This window comes from Lygodium microphyllum, chromosome 10, assembly GCF_053477565.2.
Source record: "Lygodium microphyllum isolate KBCC chromosome 10, Lygodium_microphyllum_v1.1.10, whole genome shotgun sequence".
NCBI lineage: Eukaryota > Viridiplantae > Streptophyta > Polypodiopsida > Schizaeales > Lygodiaceae > Lygodium > Lygodium microphyllum.
Window position 1 is genome coordinate 104,299,825 of NC_141144.1, and position 27,862 is coordinate 104,327,686.

At 42.9% G+C, this 27,862-nt stretch overlaps 1 pseudogene; it reads right to left on the reverse strand.

The window, feature by feature from the left end:
• Positions 1–252: 252 nt before the first annotated feature.
• The window catches only part of LOC148030378 (mitochondrial phosphate carrier protein 3, mitochondrial-like), a 33,893-nt pseudogene continuing 6,283 nt past the window's right edge, over positions 253–27,862 (reverse strand).

Consider the following 27,862-nt stretch of genomic DNA (forward strand, 5'->3'; position numbering starts at 1 on the left):
ACAGATCTATTTTCCTGTCATGCTTATGCAGTTGATGCATAAAACATTTCTCAAACAAGTCGTTGTGTCCGAACATAAGCAATACAGTCGCTTCAAATATTTCCCATCCCATTCTTCCAGTCCTCTTCTCGTTCCTTTCGTCTTCAATATCCCTTCAGAGGGTCACCCAGTCAGAACATGTGATAACAGCTATTCCAACCTTCATTACAACTCGTCTGGCATTGTGCGCAAAAATCCGTGATTAAGTTCACTCTATCCAACTGCTGCACAAGGTTTTCCATCCAGTTCTGATTGAGGCTTTTGAAGATCTGCAAAACTGCTATTCATAAGGCACTGATAACATAGCTTCTGTCTGCCGATTCCAACAGCTCCAGAGGACACAAGTATTACCTCGACTCCTTTATTAATCAGTTCTTTCACCTGCTCACAAAGAGAGCCAATTCACCCCACAGCAAGCCGCCCGTCCTTTCACTTCTTCTTTATAGCAATCTCCTCCACCATCATTCTTTTTCGTAGATCCCCTGTTGAGTCCTCTGATTCGCCCAAAAATCCTTCCTTTTCTGCTTGATTGTATTGCTCAACACTTTTGCTCTGGTTGTAGCTTCATGATTGAGAAGATAAGTAGGGATCACACCTTCCTGTACACTATCCTCAGCTTTTCTTCTATTTTCTCTCACTATGCATGGCTAGAGTTTTCTTCCTTAAGGCCTTTTTTGCATAGCGCCTCTTTGCAAAAATCTTTCCCTGCTTTTTGCTCTCCTTCTCGATTAAGCTCCTTTCCCCCAAAAATCCCTTTTCAAAAATAGTCATCCCTTTCCAAATAGCATCCGTCATTTTCCCTTCCCCCAAAACATAAAATGGCACAAAGAAAAGCGGCCCTTAGAAAAGCATACAAGTCCTCTTCATCTTATCATAGCTTACAATGACATATCATATGCTTTCAAATTGCCTCCAAACTTTGGAATTCTTTTCCTTGATCATCACAATACAAGCAAACAAAACCCCTTGTCACCTTCAAGCCAAGATAATGCAGCATTCCACACGATTACGCTACAAAGTCGATGCTTGTCAAACACTTTCTGTACTTCCACAAATAAACCACACATGGCATACATAGCAACCAATGCACTGCCAACAACAGTATCTTTTTCTAGCCCCTCTTTACTATATTACCACACAGAATAAAGATGCAAACATAACGACTAAGTATGTACAAAGTATCAAGTCCCACATACACAACTTTTGGGTGGATTTCACACCTCGAATGCACAACAGCACGACATCTACCCCCTCTATTCCTGAGCATCCTCCGGATGGGCCAACTACCCATGATCATTATCATCAAGATCCATAAACAGATCAATCTCTTCATTGTGCATTTCCGGTATATAAATAAGATTATCTGTCATATCATCTGTCTCTTCGATTGAAGTTTCTTCTCGTTGCTCTTCTCTTGCAAATTCTTCCAATGCATAATCCTGATCATCTCTTTTCTTAAAAATCTTGATTCTTTTTCCTGCAATAGGCACTCTAAGCACTGTCCCATCCAATTCTGTCAACTCATATGTTGCATTGTCAAAGACATGTCTGACTATGTATGGCCCAAACCATCTTTTCACCATCTTCCGAAGTGCAGTATGCTGATTTTCAAGGCTGCTATCAAAGACTAAAACCCAGTCTCCCTCTTCTATTGCTCTAGGCTCCAAGCGATGCCTGCTGTCAAATCTGTCCTTATTTCTTAGTCTAGCAACCTTCAACCTGTCAATAGCTAACTGAAGATCCTCTGGTCTTCTCTCCAACTGCTGAATCCGAAGAGCTAAGAGCTCCTCTCTCGTCAAATCCTCCTGCCAAGGTAAGACTGACCAAGTCAAAGCACAAGTCTCAGTCGGCATAATTGGTTTCTGACGGTACATCAACTCTGCGGGCATATATCCTGTGGTAACACTGTGAGTCGTACGATCAGCCCACAAAGCAAATGGTAGAAGTCTCGGCCATTCTCCAATCTGTCCTCTGCATGCTTTGGCTGATGCTTTTACTATCCGCGGATGCCCTCTTTCACTCTTCCCATTTCCCTTTGGATTATATGCTGTGGTTAGAGCCAACTTGATTCCTAGTTGAGAGAAAAACTCCCTAGCTTCATCTACATCCAATTTACTGCGATCCGCAGTGATCTTACTCACACAGCCATACTTGTAGAAAATTTCTTCCAATAAGAACTTACATACTGCACTAGTGGTCTTTGTTCTCAAAGATCTGCCCTCAACATGATTGGTAAGATCCTCTCTAGCCAAAACAATATATCTCATCTGCCATAGACCCATAGGCATAGTAACCAAGTCAACTACCCACTTATAATGAATGCATAGCGGATAGGTCGGATGAAGATCATCTCGATGACGCACTACCGAATACATCTGGCAGTCTTTGCAAGTCTCTACAAAGTGAGAAACATCTCTATACATGCCTTTCCACCAATATTTCTCTTTGATTTTCTCATAAGTAGCCCACACTTCTCTATGACCAGCCCAAGGACTCTCATGAAACTCCCTCATCACCTGTAACTATGTCTCTCTATCGCAGACAACCCGCAAAGATAATCCATCTCTTTTCTTCAGATGCTTCCAAAGAAATCCGTCCTTGAGAAAATAACCATAGGCTTTTCTTCTGATCTTCTTGAACTCTTCATCTGTCCATTCATCTCTTTTGCTTAGTGTACTAAGGTACTTGCCAATCTACAACCAATCTCCAACATAGAGTTCTTCTATGAAAGCCACAATATCATAGACATGGCAAACATGATCAACCATAGCGGCTGAAATTTCTGCATCATCCTCTTCTGCAAGTAGTGTCTCCTCATCATCATATCTGGCTCTAGACAGCATATCTGCCACTGGATTATCCTTTCCTGCTATGTGTTTAAATTCTGGATTTAATGACTTGATGTATGCAATCCATCTCAGCATAGCTATATCCGGAGTAGAGCAACTCGTAATCATACCTATCAATGGCAAGCAATCTGTCTCTACCACAACTGAGGCTCCAATAAAGTACTCCTTGTCACATTTGAGAGCCGTAACAATCCCCAGCAACTCTCTCTTGATTTGCGAATATCTCCTCTGTCTCTCATTTAGGACTTTCGCCCCAAACCGAATAGCATACCTGTTTCCATCTGCATCATCTTGACCCACAACCCAACCTATGCCAATTGGACTAGTGTCAACTGTCAATACAATAGGCCTTCCGTAATTATAATCCGATTTCCTGAGAGCAAGAGCAATCTGCAATAACTTCTTCAATTTCCGCATGGCTCTAGTGTGGCTCTCATCCCAATAAAATTCCTGCCCCTTTCGAAGCAGCTGATATAAACAATCTGCTATGTGTGCAAAATGGGGTATCCAAATCATATAAAACACACAAGCTCCAATGAATCTCCGTACCTCTGAAGTGGTAGAACAATACTCCGTAATCTTACCTATAGCATCCACCTTTTCAGGTGAGGGTTTCTTGCCATAATATCCACACATATGTCCAACAATGACAACCTCATTTACTCCAAAAATAGATTTTTGCCCTGATAGTGTCAAGTTCACTTCTTCCAACCTGGCCAAAATCTTCTCACAAGCTGAAATATGATCAGCCACAAAGTATCTACATCCCTGCTCATTTAGACTCTCATTCTTCTCTTCTTCTGCACACCCCTTAATGGGCACATCATCCAAAAAAGGCATGGTAAGTTGAGGTATGTAATCACGAAGAACCTTATGCATGGCATTCATCATATGCGCAATAGAATTAGTGGCACCTTGAGGCAAGGTACACATCCTGACAAGGCCAATAGGAGTTCTCATAGTGGTTATGTCCCTGCTTTCCAAAGCCAGCTGAAACTGATCATATCCCGAATACAAATCACCTAAAGAATAGATGGCACGTCTAGCAAATGCTTCTGCAAACTCATCCACAACTGGACCTATACCAACATTCCTGATAGTAACTCTGTTTACTGGCTACATGTCCTGTATAAATCGGAGAGTACCATTCTTCTTTAGAACCGTAAACCACCTATTTGAGTATGGTGCAGATGAAGGCTCAAGAATTCCCATCTTGATTTTCTCATTCAACAAATCAATCAGCTTTGGCAGGTGTGCCTTAGGCACTGGAATAGGTCGGAGGTTCCATGGAATATGAGGAATAGTAAAGATGACCATAGGAGCAACAATATCCGGATTCACACATCCAATCTCATGCGGGAAAAAAGCAAACCCCCTTCCATGTCGCTCAAGCATCTCCTGAAAGCATTGCTTCTCTGTAGGTAGCAAGAAATCACCATTTCCAATTTTCAATTCAATAAGAGTCTCTGCTGAAAATTTATGGCCTATATGCTCCGGATTCCTCAAAATTGGCTGTTTGGCAGCCCTCTCTATTTGCTGATCACAGTCAGGTGGAAGCGGTACAGCTATCGGCTTCACCTTCTTATCCACAGTCTTGTATTTCGTGTCAACCCTGGCTTCATTATGATCCTTTGCATTACTCAAATCTTGCTGTAAATCAGCAATTCTGCACTCCAGTGGGGTGGCTGAATATCCTCAGCCCTCTACTCTATGGACTGCATAGGAATAGCCCTAAACTCTGGATGCTGAAATATTTCAGCAGTAGACTCTGTTGGCTGAAAGTTTTCAGCCCTCTGTGTCTCTGTAAACTAATCATAATCAGCCAGAAACTCTCTTTGCTGAATTTCTTCAGCACTCAATACTTTTTGCTGAGTCACCTCAGCCTTTGACTCTATTTGTGACACAAAATCTGTAATTTCATGAAACATGTCCAGGGATTGCACTAATACATTACTGTGACAACTTTGCATATCAGTTTTCAGCATATTTTCCATCTCTATCATCGTATCTACACAAATCATATTGTCATACATCCCATCTGTATGCTCATCATCCTCTAAAATTCCTGCATTTTTCAAAATTTTCTCCTTCCTGCATATGTACTGCCTGGCAGCTCTAGGCAACTTTCCCACAATAGCCTCTTGGTTTTTCTTATCATTTACGATTCACAATCCCCTTCTGCTTAATAAAGCAGCTGGTCCTGCATCAGCCTTGTCAAACTTCAATTCCATCAGCTGAACAAGATTTAGAGCATCCTCACAAAGCCCAGATTCAGCATTGCCAAGAATACCCCGAGATTAGAGCATTCCAAGAGATAACTTTTGGTATTTTATCAAACAATTCTTCTGCTTTTGCGAATGCATCACACTTAGCATACATGCTCACCAATCCATTGCCTAGCACAATAGCATGAGTTTCCATTAGCCCCAGCCTCCGTCTCAGCATGTCAAACAAGTTCCAAAACAGTATGAACCTTTAGTATCCTTCACTTAATACCAAAAAGATCCACTTATTCCATATGTAAAAGTCTTATTTGCTGACTATAATATAGTTGAAACCCATGTCCAATGGTTGACAAAATCTGAACAAACACCCTCTAAGTACATGTGATAATAAAAAGCAAGTGCCTTGACAAATAGTCCATATTCAGCATATCCTTTTTGGTGGATTCCACATCTCGGATGCGCAGCAGTACGACAGCGTCACCCAGTCAGAACGTGTGATAACAGCTATTCCAACCTTCACTACAACTCGTCTGGCGTTCTGTGCAAAAATCCGTGATTAAGTTCACTTTGTCCAACTGCTGCACAAGGTTTTCCATCCAGTTCTGATTGAGGCTTTTGAAGATCTGCAAAACTGCTATTCATAAGGCGTTGATAACGTAGCTTCTGTTTGCCGACTCCAACAGCTCCAGAGGACACAAGTATTACCTCGACTCCTTTATTAATCAGTTCTTTCACCTGCTCACAAAGAGAGCCAATTCGCCCCACAGCAAGCGGCCCGTCCTTTCACTTCTTCTTTACTGCAATCTCCTCCACCATCATTCTTTTTCGTAGATCCCCTGTTGAGTCCTCTGATTCGCCCAAAAATCCTTCCTTTTCTGCTTGATTGTATTGCTCAACACTTTTGCTCTGGTTGTAGCTTCACGATCCAGAAGATAAGTAGGCATCACACCTTCCTGTACACTATCCTCAGCTTTTCTTCTATTTTCTTTCTCACTATGCATGGCTAGATTTTTCTTCCTTAAGGCCTTTTCTGCATAGTGCCTCTTTGCAAAAATCTTTCCCTGCTTTTTGCTCTCCTTCTCCATTAAGCTCCTTTCCCCCCAAAAAGCCCTTTTTAAAAATAGTCATCCCTTTCCAAATAGCATCCGTCATTTTCCCTTCCCCCAAAACATAAAATGGCACAAAGAAAAGCGGCCCTTAGAAAAGCATACAAGTCCTCTTCATCTTATCATAGCTTACAATGACATATCATATGCTTTCAAATTGCCTCCAAACTTTGGAATTCTTTTCCTTGATCATCACAATACAAGCAAACAAAACCCCTTGTCACCGTCAAGCCAAGATAATGCAGCATTCCACGAGATTACACTACAAAGTCGATGCTTGTCAAACACTTTCTGTACTTGCGCAAATAAACCACACATGGCATACATAGCAACCAATGCACTGCCAACAACAGTATCTTTTTCTAGCCCCTCTTCACTATATTACCACGCAAAATAAAGATGCAAACATAATGACTAAGTATGTACAAAGTATCAAATCCCACACACACAACTTTTGGGTGGATTTCACACCTCGGATGCGCAGTAGCACGACAACGTGATCTCAAACGAAACAAGCAGGCATCTCCTTGCTAGGGCCAAGTAACCTTGATGCAACCTCAATAGGGAAGAAAAGCCGGAGGAGATGGAAAAAGAGAATCGATGCGAAGATAACCCTTAAAACCGAGGAAACAACTACGTTGGTAACGGGAAAGAGGTCACAGACGCAGAGGCAAAGACCTCGGCTCCTAAGACAATAGAGCTCGGGAGTACCAAGGTAGGGGAATATCCCCATCCCAAACGGCAACTCGAAGCTATAGCCAAGGTCAAGGAGTGGGTCAAGAACGCCCAAAAGCACCTCGAAGATTCTGAACCCATGTTGGAAGACCCTATGGATGACTTCTCCAGTATTAGCACACCAGTCTCACCCTCAAAACCACAGGCTGGGAGCATGCCTGCACCACTAGGAGCGACTTAGCAGCAAGGCCGGGGGGAAGCTTACCAGGGCAAACAGAATGCATGGCCTAGAACTACCAGCCTCAGAGGAAGACAAGGGTCCAATAGCCTCCTCACAACTTTGTTGTCCACCCCAATAACTCTAAGCATGGAGGATCTACTTAGGCAAAATCACTCCTTGTGGCAGGAGTTAAAAGACTCGATCGAGGGACATGAGAAACTTGTGGGTACTAATCCGCAAGATCATGATGCAGTTACACGGATCCCAAGTCTAACTCTACACGCATATCCTAAGTCTTTGCACATCAATGCTTTTTGGGAAGGCACTGAAATGCATGCAGTTTTGCCCATCCTAGCCTTAGGAGACATGACTCGGAAAGGAATTGTAGACACAGGCGCCGGTGTTAGTGTGCTAAACCATGCGGTCCTAGAGGCATGGGGAAACCCTCCTGTAGAGACTGCTAGATTCAATGTCACGCTAGCAAACGGAATGAAGGTAAGACCATTTGGGGTCTTAAAGAATTGGCCGGTAAAGATTGCCGGTGTGCAATTCTCGGTAAACTTCATTGTCATGAAGGGAGTAGATTACAACATACTATTAGGCCGACCTTGGATGAGGAATGCACGAGTCATAGAGGATTGGGGCAATGGATTGATTTTCCTAGGGAACACAACTAGTGTAGTGAGGGTAGAGATGGACACTTGGACGAGGACGCCTGTTGATCTGGCTGCCATCTCAGCCATGCTAAAAGGCGATACTCAAATGACCAAGCCCTATGGATCGCTCGCTAGACATATTCCTTACCCTGAGGATGAGAGGGATTGGATGCACGTGTTGGCAACCATTGACCTACCATTCTCGGATGAGGAAGGACCACATCAACAAGTTGCTAAAACCGCTACTGTGCTAACTGAGGAGCCAGTTGTGCCGCTCTGCATGATGGCAGGAAGCTCACTCAACCCAGGCAAACTGGCCCCGTCCCGCATCCCCAACAACAAACTAGAGCTCCAAGAAATCGTAGAGTATCTGACCGATAAATTGAACGGCAATTTGGCTGCTAACTTAAAACCTCTACGTGACCTTTTAGCTAAACCAGAATGGAAATGGACCAAGATCCACGACCTGAACTTGTTATATAATTGGGCTTTAGTTACTGACGACAAGGAGACTGAAGAGGGAAGCTTAGGGGATGATGGTGAGCAGTCAGAAGGACAGGACCCAGATGATGAGGAGTATGAGGACTGTCACTCTACGAGAGAAGAGAGTGAAGAAGAAGTAGACACGATAGAGTACGACACGGAGGGAAAAGCGATAGAGCAAATCAGGGCAGTCTTAAGGCCTAGGAAAGAAGGGATCAGTCAAAACGAAAAAGGAGTCATGCTAATGGAGTGTGACAGATCCTGGCTGGAACGAATAGAAGCCGTAGATTATGAGCAAGATGGAGTAGCACAACGATGGGTAATCCTTGTGCTCAAGACAGATTCACCTATGGAACTAAGACCCCCTGGGGAAACACCTTCCTCAAGTGAAGGATGCGAGTTCAACTCAGAGTCGGAAGTTCGCACTGAGAGTGATCCCGAGATACCGCAACCCTCTGAGGTCAAACGCACCAAGGGAGACTTGCCAGTCCACCTGAGGCACAGGAGGCTAAAAGAGGAGGCCAAGAAGCAAGCAAGGGACTCAGAAGCAGAAAGGTAGAGGAAATCACAGGATCTACCCAAACGGTTTACAAAATTTAAAAAGGGTGACAGAGTGGTGGTTCTGTTACGTGCAAAAAGACAAGGTCAAACTAGTGAATCGATCGAGGGACCCGCCAAAGTCAAAGAGGTTAACTTGGCTAGGAAAGGCAAAAAACCAAGACCGGTGTTCGTTGCAGACGACTTGGGGGAGGAGGAAGAGACCAAACTTGTTGCGCTCCTGCAAGAGTACGTTGACGTGTTTTCCTGGGACATTGGACGAACTTAAGGGAGTCGACCCTAGGGTCGTGACTCATAACATCCTAATGGTTCCACATGCAGTGCCAACAAAACAACGACCTTACCCCATGAATCCCAAGCACGCTCATGCAGTGAAGGAGGAGATTGATAAACTCATGAGGGCAGGTTTCATATATGAGATCGAGCACACGGACTGGGTGTCACCTATCGTAATTGTCATGAAGAAAAATGGGAAAATCTGAGTGTGCGTAAACTACAAAAAGGTGAATGCTGCTACAAGATGGGATAACTATCCTTTACCTTACACCGAGCACATGCTGGAGAGGGTAGCAGGGAAGGAAGCCTACAGTTTTCTGGATGGTTTCTCTGGTTACAATCAAGTGCAAGTGCACCCTGACGACAAGCACAAGACTGCCTTTGCCACGGAATGGGGCATATTTGCCTACATTGTCATGCCTTTTAGGCTAATGAACGCACCTGCAACTTTCCAGCGCTGTCGTATTGCTGCGCATTCGAGGTGTGAAACCACCCAAAAGTTGTGCGTGTGATTTGATACTTTGTACATACTGAGTTGTTATGTTTGCTCTTTCATTTTATGCTGAAGATGGAGAAGAACAAGGAGTTTTGGTAGACTGGTAACTCGAGATGCAATCTCATGGGCTACACTTATTTCAAGATATGTCGATTATGGGCTTTGTGAGGATGTTTTCAACATCTACAACTGGATGTACTATGTGTGAAATGGCAGTAGTATGGGCACAGAACCAACTGATCACTGATGAGTCTGGAGAGCTTATCAAAGCATATCTTAGCAAGATGTGCGAATGCCTTCCGAATCTGAATGGAGAGAGTGTTGTGGAGTGTGACCAAGTTTCTTCCATGCCCACAGTGACCTTTACGATAGGAGGGAAACATTTTGATCTTACGCTTGAGTAGTATATCTTGAAAGTTGGAGAGGGTAATGAAATGCAATGTGTTAGTGGGTTTATGGGTCTGGATGTTCCTTCAAGGCCTCTATGGATTCTTGGAGATGTTTTCATGGGCGTTTACCACACGGTTTTCGATTATGGAAATACACGTGTAGGCTTTGCTAAGGCCGCCTAATTGTCGTGAGGGCCATGGGAAAATATCTTTAACCATATTGACAATGAAGTGATTTGCAGGCTTGGTCGATATTAAAAGGTGTGATTAATGCTAAAATTGCCCCGCTTTCCTGGGGGAAAAAAGGAAGTTTTTCTGGAAAAAGGAGGAGCTTTTTGAATCGGAAAAGGGGGGAATCTGGTACTTTGCTGCTCCACGAGGAAGAAATATGCTCGGGATGACAGAAGTTTTTTCGGGAACTACTGTAGATAATAAGGAAGCATAGCGAAGCATATCTTGGGAAATTAGGGAGTTCTGAGAGGAGTGATGACTGGGCTGCTCCACTGAGGAAGAAAAAGCAGAAAACAGAGACGGATCTCAAACAAAGGGCATGACTGTCTTGTTCAGGGAGCGTGCGCGCGTGTAACTTGGATCTTGGCCAGGTTCCAGCAAGTTCTTGCTTAGTATTTTGATTCCCCTTCAGGAGATGAAGTGACGAGCCCTCATCAAAGGATGATGCCAGATAGAAGTCATGCACTGCCACAGTTTGGTGCATGGGATGAATAGGATCCGGCTTCGGCCGAAGGGTTTATAGTCATATTCAATCAAGCACGCAACGAAAAGAAGTCAGGTGGACCTATAAATTTAGTGCTGGATCCCGCTGTAGCCCCGTTTGCTGTGACAAGCAATTGACCTCGGTTCCCACCAATAACCAGCTACACACACAGCACACGACAGGAAAAATTAGAAGCAGCAGCTGATGGGACGGAACAGTCTCATATGAATCCCAGGAGACAGGAGTGGCACGCACAGACACGAGAGAGAGGAGAGAGGCACCGAGGTCTAGTCTATGGAGGAGAAATTTCAGAAGGCGAAGGGCATACAAGCAAATTAGCAGAAGCAGAGGCACTGCTTACTCGTGCACAGTGCCGTTTTCTGCCCAGGACTTCAGGAGAGCTCCTCTGTCTCACCTGCGAAAATTGAATCTAAGTTGGGTGTTGAATATCGCGTCAAGCATGAAAGCATCGATGAGGAGCCTCAATCTAGCAAGCCACCGTTTATCATATCTGGTTTCAATGGATATTTTATCCAGAGCTTGAAATCAGGGCCTAATATACGAATGACCAAGTACCAACATGTAGCCACGAGGAGTCTTCCGATGCTCAGCAAACAAAACAATCTCTAGCAGCCAATCAGAAGCGGCTCTCTGCAACGTCGAGGAAGATTAATTACAGGGAGATAACTTCAGAAGTGTGTGGAATTGTTTGAAGAAAACATAGGCACTACTTTGACTTCCAGCTATTAGCATTCATAGAGAAAGAGATATGGACAAAAGGCACAGACTGAAAGGGTAGCAGACATGCTCCCGTTAGTTCATTCCATTCCATCAACACCATCTAAAAAGTCAACTGTATGTACCACACACATTCAAAGATCAACTGACCTAGATCTAGTCATGGTTAAGTCAGTGTGACTTAACCTTATTCACTAAGGTAAACAAAATGAGCTTGAGTCTCAACACTCCCCCTCAAGCTCAAGTAGGATACTTGACTCCAAGTAACTCTCTGAAATGCACAAACTTATCTTTACCTAATGACTTGGTAAAGATATCTGCAACTTGGTCTTCTGTCCTCACATGGACCAAATCAATGTCACCTGCAATCACTTTTTCCCTGATGAAGTGATAGTGTACCTCAATGTGCTTAGTCCTAGCATGATAGACAGGATTACTAGCTAGGAGTACACTACTCATGTTGTCACAATAGAGTGTGACAGGCCTGACTTCCTGCATGCCCAAATCATCAAGAAGCTTCATGAGCCATGCTGCCTCACATGCAGCTAGTGCAGCACCTCTATACTCTGCCTCAGTACTAGAGAGTGCAACTGTAGGTTGCTTCTTACTGCTCCAGCTGACCATACTACTACCAAAGGAAAATGCATACCCACTAGTAGATCTCTTGTCATATATACTTCATGCCCAGTCAGCATCTGTATATCTTGTAAGCTCCAAAGGCTTATCATGCTCATAGAATAGACCATAATCTGATGTAGCCTTTACATATCTCAAGATCCTCCTCACTGCATCCAAGTGTGGCTTCATAGGCTTCTGCATGAACTGACTAATCAGTCCAACTGAATAGCTAAGATCCGGTCTAGTAATGGTAAGGTAAATTAGGCTACCCACCATTTGTCTATACATAGTGACATTCTCAATCTCATGTCCAACATTTGCAAGTAGCTTAACATTTTGTTCCAATGGAGTGCTCAATGCTTTGCAATCCAACATACCATACTTGGTTAACATATCCTGTGCATACTGCTTCTGCAACAACCAAGTACCATGAGATGTAGAGATAACCTCAATCCCAAGGAAATACTTTAGATCTCCCAAATCTTTGACCTGAAATTCAGCATGTAACATTTCCTTGATCTCTCCAATTCCTGTGACATCATCACCTGTAATGATTAAGTCATCCACATAGATGACTAATACTACATAACCAGCTCTTGTCTTCTTTGTGAATAGGCTATGATCAGCCTTGCCCATAGTAAAGCCAAGTTTTTGTAAGCATGCACTTATCTTAGCATTCCAAGCTCTAGGTGCTTGCTTCAGCCCATATAATGCTTTCTTCAATCTACACACATATGTAGGAAAATCTGGATGTGTATAGCCCTCGGGCTGATCCATGTATACTTCCTCAACCAAATCACCATTGAGAAAAGCATTCTTCACATCCATCTGATACATACTCCATCCTTTAGATGCTGCCAAAGCAATCACTGTCCTCACGGTTGCCATTTTAGCAACAGGACTGAATGTTTCCTCATAATCAAGACCATATTGTTGTGCATACCCTTTTGCCACAAGTCTTTCCTTGTACCTTTCCAATGTGCCATCTGATTTGCATTTCACTTTGTATACCCATTTGCAACCAATAGCCATTTTTCCTTCAGGCAATTCAACCAAATCCCAAGTGTCATTTTCAACCAATGCTGAATATTCCTCATCCATTGCCTTACACCAATGATCATCCAAAATAGCTTCAGAAAACTTTGTGGGTTCCTTGAAGCTAGTGACTTTTGCCATATATGCATAGTGTCTCACTGTGTAACCACTATATGTAAGCCTATCCATAGGCTTCCTGACTCTTTCTGATCTCCTCAACTGAGGTGCAGTATGAGACTCTCCTCTCTCATGAGGTGGTATATATCTATGTCTCACACCAGGAGTCACAACTGATGGAATACCAAACTCACTATCCAAGCTGTCAGTACCAGGTGAATCATAACCACAGGTGAGTGGCCCAGTAACATCATCAAGTTTTCCTTTGCCTTTATCCACATCTCTCCCCCTCACTGACATACCCGTGTCAGTGGACAAAGATGCTGAAGTCCTCAATCTACCTGTCCAAGGACTAACTGACATAGTAGCATATTTAGAAGGCCCAGAAATTGCTGCACTTTCATTTGTACCTGCATGTACATAAGGCTCGTGATAGCCATTTTCATCATTCATCACAGTGATCTTCTTCTCATGCCATGATTTTAGCTCATCAAATACCACATCTCTTGAGATCAATGTCTCATGAGTAGAAGGATTGTAGCATTTGTACGCTTTCCTATCTTGTGCATACCCAATAAAAATGGCATTTTCTGCCTTTGGATCAAGCTTGCTCCTCTTTTCATCTGGAACATGTACATATGCCAAGCATCCAAAAACCTTAAGATGGCTGATGTCTGGCTTTATCCCATAAAGCCTCTCATAAGGAGTCACCTCATGTATACCTGCTGTTGGTGTACGATTCATGACATACACTGCAGTCATTATAGCCTCTGCCCAATATGCATTTGGTAGGCTTTTCTCATTCAACATGGATCTAGCCGATTCCATGATCACCCTGTTTTTCCTTTCTGCCACACCATTTTGTTGTGGTGTGTACCTGCATGTCAATTGCCTTTTAATTCCATGAGCTACCAAGAAGTAATCAAAGTCCTTAGAAACATATTCTCCACCACTATCAGATCTCAAGCATGAGATATAGCAAGCCAATTCTTTCTCCACATGTCTCTTAAAATCCTGAAAAACATCCATGACATCACTCTTGTGCTTTAGCACATACAACCATGTGTACCTACTATAGTCATCTATGAATGACACATAGTAACGTGATCCCCCAAGAGATGCATTCTGTGAGGGTCCCCATACATCAGAATGTACAAGCTGTAATGGTCTAGTAGTAGTGCTTACATGCCTCATAAATGGAAGCCTTGATTGCTTTCCAAATTGACAAGACTGACATACATGTCCCAATTCCGCATGCTTGAACTTAGGAAGTCCAAGTACAACTTGTTTATGCTGCATATTCTTCAACTTTTGAACATTTACATGTCCAATCCTTTTATGCCATATCTCAATGTCCCTTATTGCAGCATTTTCATGTGAGTACATAGCAGCATTCAATGCTGGAATTTTCGTATCCAATGTAAACATCCTGCCATTTCTTTTGCCTTTAGCAATGAGTTTGCATCCTTGACCATACTCTTCAATGTAGCATCCATCTCTATTGAATCTAACTTGTAGATTTTGTTCAGCCATTTGTCCCACAGAAAGCAAGTTTTTGGTTATGGAGGGTACATGCAATACATCATAAAGACTCTTTCTCCTGTCACCATGCATTATCAAGGGAACAGTACCTGTATGCATAATGTCATGTTGCGTATCATCCCCTGTGCAAACATATCCATGAGCACCTTCTACCAATGTGTCAAACCACTCTCCATGAGGAGTCATGTGGTTAGATGCCCCTGAGTCTATATACCATACATCATCGGCTTTGTCGTGTACAGGCAACCCTTTCTTCACATGTTGCATTGCAAACAACCTGTCATCCTCCTGCATACCACTAGAAGAAGCATAATTACCATGTTGCTTCCCTCTTCCTCTCTGATCATTCTGCTTTTTGTAGCAATCTTTAGCTACATGCCCGTATTTGCCACAATAATGGCAATCCTTATTTGCATTTGATTGCTGTCCATAACTCATTTGAGGCTGCTGCCAAGTGCCTCTTCCTCTAGGTGAATAACCTCCTCTTCCACAAGCATTTGAGGCACCTCTATTTGCTTGAGGCTGCCTATTTTGCCATCCAGTAGCTTGCTGTCCACGGGCTGCATATGCATTTCGAGCACCTCTTCCTCGAAAATTTGATCTTCCTCTTCCACCTCTACCCCTTTGATTTGAGTAGAAGACATTGTCCCTACTGTTTTTAGATCCACTGGAACTTGTATTAAGTCCAAGTTTCACTTCTTCATGCAAAAGAAGTGCTACAAGTTCATCAAAGTCAGGCTGCTCCTGACGCACTGAAATGGAAGTATCAAACTGCTTATATTCCTGTCCAAGTCCATGGAGGGTAGTAGCTACCAAATCATCATCCTCAACTTCAGCTCCAATTGATCCTAGTTGTTCTGCAATGGATCTGATCTCACTGACATAGTCCTCAATAGACCTTCCATTTCTGGATATGTGGCTGAACTTTTGCTTCAGTTGTGTCTTTCTTGCATGAGTAACATGCCCATAATTCTTCATCAATAAGTCCCAAGCAGCTTTTGGGGAAGTACAATTTGCAATTTGCATAGCCTTTGTGTCTGATACACATAGAGACAACCAATGCAAGACCTTGCTGGCCTTTTCCAACCAAGTCCTATGTGCCTTCAACTGATCTTGTGTTGGAGGTCTATCTTCCGGTAGCTTAGGCTCATCTTCAAGACCTGTGACTAGGTCCCAATAGCCTCTTCCAATTAAAAAATTAGACATCCTGAATTTCCATAGAACGAAATTGTTATAGTCTAGCTTCTCACCAACTATCTGAGTGATAGTATCCTTCTCTCCTGTGTTTGCCATTTTAAAGCCTTAAGTTTTGCAAAACCAGTTAATTTTCCAAAAATGCCAGCAGGCAATACGCTTCCATGATCTGTAGTATAACCAGTCTTTTACTGCAATCAGTAGTCTGTCAAATCAGCCTCATAGAAGTCAAGCTTGAGCATACAATGCTCTTGAGTATGCACACGTCTATCACTGACCATTTAGTGCCACACTACCGACATCTGTGATGAGCACCCTTGAACTTCACAAGTACATTCAATTCCAAAAAAAAACTGCACAGATTTCAGCCTATATGACTGCATAAGATCCAATACATGTAGAAAGTAAATACTCAGTATTCCTTCAACTGACTGTAGCTGCAAACATGATCCAAACACAAGCTTCAAATATTGATACCAATTGTATTCTTGAATTTACTGCTTAGGACTTGTTGCAGAAGGTAAACATAACTTGCTGAATTGTTTTCATAGTCCACAGAAAAAAACTGAAGCATTTCTTTCTTGCTGTCCATATTGAATACTGATGGTTATTCTCCAAAGTACACACCCATACATGCTTAAATAGCTATAAAGCATACGACTCTTGCTGATTAGCAGACATTTTCACCAAGGCTCCATGTCCATCTTTGTAGATGCACCTCACAAAACCCAAGAGTCAGTCCCCAAATAATGTCCAACTTTGCACGCTCAACTTAGCTTTTCTCAGTTCGCTGCTTCAGTGCAGGGAAACTGATATTCCAATCATAGGCCACAAGTTTGTATTCTGGCCAGTGGTTGCAGGAACCTTTTCGATGGTATAGGTCTCTGCACTGATACTTTCCTTTCTTCTCATCAAGAGAGCATAGTTTACGTTTTGGTGACTTCAGAATTACATTGATTCACAAATCTTGCTATGAATGGATCTCCTGTTGGGAATGTAATGCGACCCCAAGCAGGACTATTGTCAGAGGCCTTCCGATCAACCTTTGCAACTCCTTCAACGAAGACCTTCTGGTCTTCAACACAGGGCCAGAAACTACATTCAAACGTTGTTGCTTATGCACTGGATACCAATCTGTGTATGACAAGGTATGAAATACAATGGATAAGTAAGGCGTCAATAGCACAACGGGCTGGCACGATAGGTCGTCCAGGACTCTGCTATCATCTCTACTCATCAGCAGTATACGATGACGCTTTTATTGATTTCAGTATGTCGTGCTCCACTTGAGGGTATCATGCTGCTCCTGCACCATGAAATGAATGGCCTTTTGACTTTTCAGCATCATGAAGACAGTGAAATCTGATCCCACGCCATCTTTAACAGCATTGGAAACTTGCTATGGTGGCATTTCACACATCAATGGAGGGAGCTCCAATTTTTGCTATTTTGTCTGATTCTAACATCCATCTCTACTGCCTGGATATAACTCCATCACTGACATTCTATAATCTTCACGTGCTCTCTGGAGAATCACTGGCCAAAAGGGCACTGATTTTGGCATATCAGAATAAACGCTTTCTTGAAGGTGCTCTCCTCTGAAGGTCATAGCCATGACCACCAACTTGGCTCTGCATCCCTACTACCTGGCGAGCTCTGATACCATATTAGCATTCATAGAGAAAGAGATATGGACAAAAGGCACAGACTGAAAGGGTAGCAGACATGCTCCCGTTAGTTCATTCCATTCCATCAACACCATCTAAAAAGTCAACTGTATGTACCACACACATTCAAAGATCAACTGACCTAGATCTAATCATGGTTAAGTCAGTGTGACTTAACCTTATTCACTAAGGTAAACAAAATGAGCTTGAGTCTCAACACCAGCGACGTACGGGAGAACTTCCTTCACAGCGGGAGGTCGAGGAGATTGATTACAGAGGAGCACTTCATCAAGATGGCTCTGTACTTGAGGAAGAAGAAGACGGGCAGTCTGAGAGACTATGCAACCTTTTATGACATGAGTTCTCATAGGAAACTGTCTCTGTGAATGATGACTTGGATTTCCTCATACGTGTCTCTTTATGATCTTCAATTGCAAGACAATTTCTGTTTTACACACGTAAAAAGGAGAAGATGAAGCCATACTGCTCCAATGCATTCTGGAAATTGAACCATCAAAACCTACATATTACCTGTTTGGAATAATTGTAAAGATGCTGAAAGTGGTCTATCTATTGTATATATGTTCTTCAAAAACAAGCGTATGCTCAACACAACAAGAATTTTATGGTTAGCCAATGTTTGAATCCTTGCAGTAGCTGTTGGATGCATGCATCTTTGGTATATTAAAGGTCAATTTATGGGCTTCATATTCCTTGTTCCATTTATGGGAGAAGGGAGATTTTGAAGCTTATGTTCATATCTTGATTATTCATCTGTTCGATCTTTTATCCTGAAATTTATCAAGGTCTTCTAAAGACGCGACTTTGCTTTCACAAACCCTTTGACATCTTTGGTGAACCCGACGTGAAAGCGTCACAGAAATTTCAGGATGGGAGATACTTCAGCCTCTATTTCAGCCTCTTCTACAATTCCAGCTGCCTCTACTTCAGCCCCATCAATGACTGCTGCGTCAAGTACTTCATCAGAGGATCTAAAGCAGATTTTACAAAATATGTCCATGTATATGCAGCTCCAAAATCAGCAAACACAATTGTATATGCAGCAGCAGCAACAATTTCATCAACAGTAGTTGTATCAGCAAAGACAACTCTATTCGGAGCAGGAGAATGCAAACAACGCGACTAAGGCTATTGAAGCAGTTGAGAATGAGAAGAAGCTATTTGACGGGCGTAATGTTTTAGCATATTTGAAGACATATGAGATCAAGATGGGATTTTTTGGAGTTCCTGCTGGACTTATGAGTAAGTACTTCCTTCGTCTTGTCACACCCGCTTTGAGGACAAAAGTGACTGATCTTTTTATTCAAAATACACATTGTCAAGATTTTAAAAAGGCCCTGAAAGAAGAATACTTCCTTGAGGACTTTGGTATGGCTACTCGGCGGTCATTCCGAGAGTGGGTCTACATGCCAAAGAAAGGTCTAGCTGCTTCAGAGTTGATTTGAGAATTTGAGGAGAGGTATAGTCAGCTTGATGCCATTGAACAAAGAGCGTTGGATGTTGAAAAAGCTGAGCTTTTCTTGCAAGCTGCAGATCCTGCTCTTCAAGAAGAATTGGGTGAGCTTCTTGAGGATCGCACGAAGCCTATGGGTCTTAAAACGGATTGGCAGGATGCTCAGGATGCAGTCTCGACTTTGACCAAGAGGAGGATATAGAAGACTCGCTTACAGAATGGTTCCATGACACCTACACCATCCTCAGCTCCTATGCCTGCTTCTATCCCTATTATTTCTTCTCCTCCTCAGCCAGTTTCTTGGCCTATGCCAGTGCCTACTGTTTCCACTCCACCTATTCCTCCTGTTCCACGACCGATGCCTACACCTTCTGCTCCAAAACCATCCGCTCCATCGGTGCCTACCTCTCTTGATGACATAATCAAAGGAATAACAGATTTGACACTGGAGTCAGTCAAAGCTGAGTTGGTGGGAAAGTTGAAGGAGCAGTTTGCTTCGACTGCGCCTACTACTTCTTCTAGTGCTCCTACTGCATCTAGGAGTGCTCCTAGTGCACCTAGGAGAGATCGGAGATGTATTTGGTGCGATAGTACGGACCATCAACATTGCAGGGATTGTGAATCTTTTCAGGATTCAAGGAGGAAGAATGTGGTATATTGGGGGCAAGATTGTAAGATTTGGTTGACTGAGACAGGAGCTCCACTTGCTACCAACTTTGGTAAAGGTGGAATGAAGAAGTTAGTGGAGGACATGGCTGCGCGTACTTCTTATGTGATAGCTAGAGGTGATGCTTCTGCATATGGAGTCCAGATTGAGAAGGGATCAGAAACTCAGTCAAAGCTATGGACTTATGCTATGGAGACTGCAAACAAGGGGAAAATTCAGCAAACTGTTTTGACTAGTGCAGGCTCTAGCATCAGATCAGAGACAAGTTGGGACTCGCCTGTTGACAGGTACTCTATTTATGCTTATTTGGCTAAGTCTCATGGTGCAGATGTACTTGTTGAGGAGAAGCGTAAGAGGGATGAAGAAAATCAAAGTGCAGCTAAGAAGACTAGAGGGGGTGAGTTTGTTACTCCACCTACTGCAAGACTGTCTTCAAGACTAGGGCCAGATCGACAGATGGAAGATGCTCAAAAGAGAGAAAAGAGGCAAGAGCCTAGAGAGAGAAAGCAGCCAGGGTTTAGATTGATGTCCGATATTGAGACATCTACAGACATGAGGAAAATCTTTAATGATAAGATACTTGGCAGTGAGGTGACTTTCACCATTTCTGAGATTTTGGGCATCTCGAAAAGAGAGTTTCAAGATCAGTTTCAGGAGGTCCTGAAGAGGAAAAGACATGCATTGTCTACCACTGATACATAGGGAGTTTTGATTGGGGAGTTGGATGAGGATGAGGATGAGGTTATGGTTGATAATGCTTCTATATTTCCGCAGGTAGAGAAGAGGGTTCAGCCTATGCATTATGCTGAAATTGATGAGCCTGTCATGATACCGCATACTCATTTTTCGCGGAGCAATTGGGCCAGGGCAACTACAGAGACGATGGTAAAGATTGGAGAGAAACAGGTGCCTTATGTTGCATTGGTGGATCATGGTTCAGAGATTAATCTCATAGTTCGTGGAGTTTATGAGAGTAACAGATGGCCTATGGATGTAGAGCATGGGTGGCGTATGAGAGCCGCCAATAACACTGCAGGTGATTTGTATGCTGCCTGTCCTAGTGTCAGGGTTTCTATTGGTGATGTAGAGGAGGATTTTCATTTCTTTGTGCAGGATTCATGCTCTTATCCCATAATTCTTGGTCAGCCATTCATCACAGAGATGCGCATGGAAACAAAAGTCATGGATGATGGATCTGCTTATGCACGGATTCGCAGTAAAGATGGTATGAGAGCAATTCAGTTTATGACTATATGTGTGAACCATGTTAGAAACAGGGATACTCTCAGAGATGCACCTTTGCCCACTGTGAGGGATTCGGGTTTTCATTAGGTACCGCCGTTTCGCGAGACGACGGTGGTACAAAGGAGAGGAGATTGGAGTTCTCACCTCCTGGCAGCAGTGTTTTCTCCTCCGGTTTTGTTGGAATTTCAACAAACAGTTCGATGAGTTATCAGAAGACTTCTAGGTTGCCTAGAACTGCCAGGCAATATATATGCAGGAAGGAGAAAAATTTGAAAAATGCAGGAATTTTGGAGGATGATGAGCACATAGATGGGATGTATGACAGTGTGATTTGTGCAGATACGATGACAGAGATGGGAGATATGCTGAAAACTGATATGCAGAATTGTCACAGTAATGTATTAGTGCAGTCCCTGGACATGTTTCATGAAATTGCAGATTTTGTGTCACAGATTGAGTCAGAGGCTGAGGTAACTCAGTAAAGAGTGTTGAGTGTTGATGAAATTCAGCAAACAGAGTTTCCAGCTGATTATGATCACCTTTCAGAGATACAGAGGGCTGAAAATTTTCAGCCAACAGAGTTTACTGCTGAAATATTTTAGCATTCAGAGTTTAGGGTTGTTCCTATGCAGTCCATAGAGTAGAGGGCTGAGGATATTCAGCCATTGGTGTGCAGAATTGCTGATTTACAGCAAGATTTATGTAATGCAGAAGAGCATAATGAAGCCAGGGTTGACACGAAATACAAAACTGTGGATAAGAAGGTGAAGCCGGTTGCTGTACCACTTCCATCTGACAGTGATCAGCAAATAGAGAGGGCTGCTAAACAACAAATTTTGAGGAATCCGGAGCATATTGGTCATAATTTTCAGCAGAGACTCTTGCTGAATTGAAAATTGGAAATTGTGATTTCTTGTTACCCATAGAGAAGCAATGCTTTCAGGAGATGCTTGAGCGTCATGGAAGGGGATTTGCTTTTTTCCCACATGAGATTGGATGTGTGAATCCTGATATTGTTGCTCCTATGGTCATTTTTACTATTCCTCATATCCCATGGAATCTTCAACCTATTCCAGTGCCTAAAGCACACTTGCCAAAGTTGATTGATTTATTGAATGAGAAAATCAGGATGGGAATCCTTGAGCCTTCATCTGCACCATACTCAAACAGGTGGTTTACAGTTCCAAAGAAGAATTGTACTCTCCGATTTATTCAGGACATGCAGCCAGTGAATAGAGTTACTATCAGGAATGTTGGTATAGGTCCAGTTGTGGATGAGTTTACAGAGGCATTTACTGGACGCGCCATCTATTCTTTAGGTGATTTGTATTCAGGATATGATCAGTTTCAGCTGGCTTTGGAAAGCAAGGACATAACCACCATGAGAACTCCTATTGGGCTTGTCAGGATGTGTACCTTGCCTCAAGGTGCCACTAATTCTGTTGTGCATATGATGAATGCCATGCATAAGGTTCTTCGTGATTACATACCTCAGCTTACTATGCCTTTCTTGGATGATGTGCCCATTAAGGGGTGTGCAGAAGAAGAGAAGAATGAGAGCCTAAATGAGCAGGGATGCAGATACTTTGTGGCTGATCATATTTCAGCATGTGAGAAGATTTTGGCCAGGTTAGAAGAAGTGAACTTGACACTTTCAGGGCAAAAATCTGTTTTTGGAGTGAATGAGGTTGTCATTGTTGGGCATATGTGTGGATATTATGGCAGGAAACCATCACCTGATAAGGTAAATGCTATAGGCAAGATTGCGGAGTATTGTTCTACTACTTCAGAGGTACGGAGATTCATTGGTGCTTGTGTGTTTTATATGATTTGGATACCTCACTTTGCACACATAGCAGATTGTTTGTATCAGTTGCTTTGAAAGGGGTAGAAATTCTATTGGGATGAGAGCCACACTAGAGCCATGCGGAAATTGAAGAAGTTATTGCAGAATGCTCCTACTCTCAGGAAAGCGGATTATAATTGTGAAAGGCTTATTGTATTGACAGCTGACACTAGTCCAATTGGCATAGGTTGGGCTGTGGGTCAAGATGATGCAGATGGAAATATGTATGCTATTCGGTTTGGGGCGAAAGTCCTAAACGAGAGACAGAGGAGATATCCGCAAATCAAGAGGGAGTTATTGGGGATTGTCACGGCTCTCAAATGTGACAAGGAGTACTTTATTGGAGCTTTAGTTGTGGTAGAGACAGATTGCTTGCCATTGATTGGTATGATCACGAGTTTCTCTACTCCGGATATAGCTATGCTGAGATGGATTGCATATATCAAGTCATTAAATCCGGAATTTAAACACATAGCAGGGAAGGATAATCCAGTGGTGGCAGATATGTTGTCTAGAGCCAGATATGATGATGGGGAGACTCTACTTGCAGAAGAGGATGATGCAGAAATTTCAGCCACTATGGTTGATCATGTTTGTCATGTCTATGATATTGTGGATTTCACAGAAGAACTCTATGTTGGAGATTGGTTGCAGATTAGTAGGTACCTTAGTACACTAAGCAAAAGAGATGAATGGACAGATGAAGAGTTCAAGAAGATCAGAAGGAAAGCCTATGGTTATTTTCTCAAGGACGGATTTCTTTGGAAGCATCCGAAGAAAAGAGGCGGATTACCTTTGCGGGTTGTCTGTGATAGAGAGACACAGTTACAGGTGATGAGGGAGTTTCATGAGAGTCCTTGGGCCGGTCATAGAGGAGTGTGGGCTACTTATGAGAAAATCAAGGAGAAATATTGGTGGAAAGGCATGTATAGAGATGTTTCTCACTTTGTTGAGACTTGCAGAGACTGCCAGATGTATTCAGTAGTGCATCATCGAGATGAGCTTCATCTGACCTATCCACTATGCATTCATTATAAGTGGGTAGTTGATTTGGTTACCATGCCTATGGCTCTATGGTAGATGAGGTACATTGTTTTGGCTAGAGAGGATCTTACCAATCATGTTGAGGGAAGATCTTTGAGAACGAAGACCACTAGTGCAGTGTGTAAGTTCTTATTGGAGGAAATTTTCTACAGGTATGGTTGTGTGGGTAAGATCAATGCGGATCGTGGTGAATTGGATGCAGATGAAGCTAGGGAGTTTTTCTCTCAGCTAGGAATCAAGTTGGCTTTAACCACAGCATACAATCCAGAGGGAAATGGGAAGAGTGAAAGAGGACATCTGCCGATAGTGAAAGAATTAGCCAAAGCATGCAGAGGACGGATTGAAGAATGGCCGAGACTTCTACCATTTGCTTTGTGGGTTGATCGTACGACTCATAGTGTTACCACAGTATATATGCCTGCAGAGTTGATGTATGGTCAAAAACCTATTATGCCGACTGAGACTTGTGCTTTGACTTGGTCAGTTTTACCTTGGTAGGAGGATTTGACGAGAGAGGAGCTCTTAACTCTTCGGATTCGACAGTTGGAGAGGAGACCAGAGGATATTCAGCTAGCTATTGACAGGTTGAAGGTTGCTAGACTAAGGAATAAGGACAGGTTTGACAGCAGGCATCGCTTGTGTCCTAGAGCAATAGAAGAGGGAGATTGGGTATTGGTCTTTGATAGCAGCCTTGAAAATCAGCATACTGCACTTCGGAAGATGGTGAAAAGATGGTTTGGGCCGTACATAGTCAGACCTGTCTTTGATAATGCAACATATGAGCTGACAGAATTGGATGGGACAGTGCTTAGAGTGCCTATTGCTGGAAAAAGAATCAAGATTTTCAAGAAAAGAGATGATGAGGATTATGCATTGGAAGAATTTTCAAGAGAAGAGCAATGAGAAGAAACTTCAATGGAAGAAACAGATGATATGACAGATAATCTTGTTGATCTACCGGAAATGCATAATGAAGAGATTGATCTGTTTGTGGAGCTTGATGATAACGATCATGGGTAGTTGGCCCATCCAGAGGATGCACAAGATTAGAGGGGGTGGATGTCATATTGCTGCGCATTCGAGGTGTGAAACCACCCAAAAGTTGTGCGTGTGATTTGATACTTTGTACATACTTAGTTGTTATGTTTGCTCTTTCATTTTATGCTGAAGACGGAGAAGAACAAGGAGTTTTGGTAGACTGGTAACTCGAGATGCAATCTCATGGGCTACACTTATTTCAAGATATGTCGATTATGGGCTTTGTGAGGATGTTTCCAACATCTACAACTGGATGTACTATGTGTGAAATGGCAGTAGTATGGGCACAGAACCAACTGATCATCACTGATGAGTCTGAAGAGCTTATCAAAGTGTATCTTAGCAAGATGTGCGAATGCCTTCCGAATCTGAATGGAGAGAGTGTTGTGGAGTGTGACCAAGTTTCTTCCATGCCCACAGTGACCTTTACGATAGGAGGGAAACATTTTGATCTTACGCTTGAGTAGTATATCTTGAAAGTTGGAGAGGGTAATGAAATGCAATGTGTTAGTGGGTTTATGGGTCTGGATGTTCCTTCAGGGCCTCTATGGATTCTTGGAGATGTTTTCATGGGCGTTTACCACACGGTTTTCGATTATGGAAATACACGTGTAGGCTTTGCTAAGGCTGCCTAATTGTTGTGAGGGCCATGGGAAAATATCTTTAACCATATTGACAATGAAGTGATTTGCAGGCTTGGTCGATATTAAAAGGTGTGATTAATGCTAAAATTGCCCCGCTTTCCTGGGGGAAAAAAGGAAGCTTTTCTGGAAAAAGAAGGAGCTTTTTGAATCGGAAAAGGGGGGGAATCTGGTACTCTGCTGCTCCACGAGAAAGAAATATGCTCGGGATGACAGAAGTTTTTTCGGGAACTACTGTAGATAATAAGGAAGCATAGCGAAGCATATCTTGGGAAATTAGGGAGTTCTGAGAGGAGTGACGACTCGGCCGCTCCACTGAGGAAGAAAAAGCAGAAAACAGAGACGGATCTCAAACAAAGGGCATGGCTGTCTTCTTCAAGGAGTGCGCGTGCGTGTAACTTGGATCTTGGCCAGGTTCCAGCAAGTTCCTGCTTAGTATTTTGATTCCCCTTCAGGAGACGAAGTGACGAGCCCTCATCAAAGGATGACGCTAGATAGAAGTCATGTACTGCCACAGTTTGGTGCATGGGATGAATAGGATCCGGCTTCGGCCGAAGGGTTTATAGTCATATTCAATCAAGCACGCAACGAAAAGAAGTCAGGTGGACCTATAAATTTAGTGTTGGATCCCGCTGTAGCCCCGTTTGCTGTGACAAGCAATTGACCTCGGTTCCCACCAATAACCAGCTACACACACAGCACACGACAGGAAAAATTAGAAGCAGCAGCTGATGGGACGGAACAGTCTCATATGAATCCCAGGAGACAGGAGTGGCGCGCACATACACGAGAGAGAGGAGAGAGGCACCGAGGTCCAGTCTATGGAGGAGAAATTTTAGAAGGCGAAGGGCATACAAGCAAATTAGCAGAAGCAGAGGCACTGCTTACTCGTGCACAGAGCCGTTTTCTGCCCAGGACTTCAGGAGAGCTCCTCTGTCTCACCTGCGAAAATTGAATCTAAGTTGGGTGTTGAATATCGCGTCAAGCATGAAAGCATCGATGAGGAGCCTCAATCTAGCAAGCCACCGTTTATCATATCTGGTTTGAATGGATACTTTATCGAGAGCTTGAAATCAGGGCCTAATATACGAATGACCGAGTACCAACATGTAGCGACGAGGAGTCTTCCGATGCTCAGCAAACAAAACAATCTCCAGCAGCCAATCAGAAGCGGCTCTCTGCAACGTCGAGGAAGATTGATTACAGGGAGATAACTTCAGAAGGGTGTGGAATTGTTTGAAGAAAACATAGGCACTACTTTGACTTCCAGCGACGTACGGGAGAACTTACTTCACAGCGGGAGGTCGAGGAGATTGATTACAGAGGAGCACTTCATCAAGATGGCTCTGTACTTGAGGAAGAAGAAGACGGGCAGTCTGAGAGACTATGCAACCTTTTATGACATGAGTTCTCACAGGAAACTGTCTCTGTGAATGATGACTTGGATTCCCTCATACCTTGTCTCTTTATGATCTTCAATTGCAAGACAATTTCTGTTTTACACACGTAAAAAGGAGAAGATGAAGCCATACTGCTCCAATGCATTCTGGAAATTGAACCATCAAAACCTACATATTACCTGTTTGGAATAATTGTAAAGATGCTGAAAGTGGTCTATCTGTTGTATATATGTTCTTCAAAAACAAGCGTATGCTCAGCACAACAAGAAATTGATGGTTAGCGCAATGTTTGAATCCTTGCAGTAGCTGTTGGATACATGCATCTTTGGTATATTAAAGGTCAATTTATGGGCTTCATATTCCCTGTTCCATTTATGGGAGAAGGGAGATTTTGAAGCTTATGTTCACTTCTTGATTATTCATCTGTTCGATGTTTTATCCTAAAATTTATCAAGATCTTCTGAAGATGCGACTTTGCTTTCACAAACCCTTTGACAGCGCCTAATGTGCACTATCTTTAAAGGCATGCTTAGGCGCGAACTGGAAGTGTTCGTAGACGACCTATGTTTACACTCTAGTTGGGCCGAACACTTGAAGAAATTGAGAGGTGTCTTTGAAAGGTGTAGGCTGTACCACCTCTCACTAAACCCCTTAAAGTGCCAGTTCTGGGTAAAACACGGATGCATCTTGGGGCACATAGTGTCAAGGAACGGCATTGCCACTGACTTTTCCAAAGTCAGAGTCATTGTTGACCTACCGCCACCCGACAACTACAAGGGAGTTCAGTGCTTCTTGGGACACACTGGATATTATCAACGATTTGTGCTAAATTATGCACTAATAGCTAGACCTTTGTACAAGCTATTGATAGTGTTTGAGTGGATGGAGGAATATCAGCGTGCATATAAA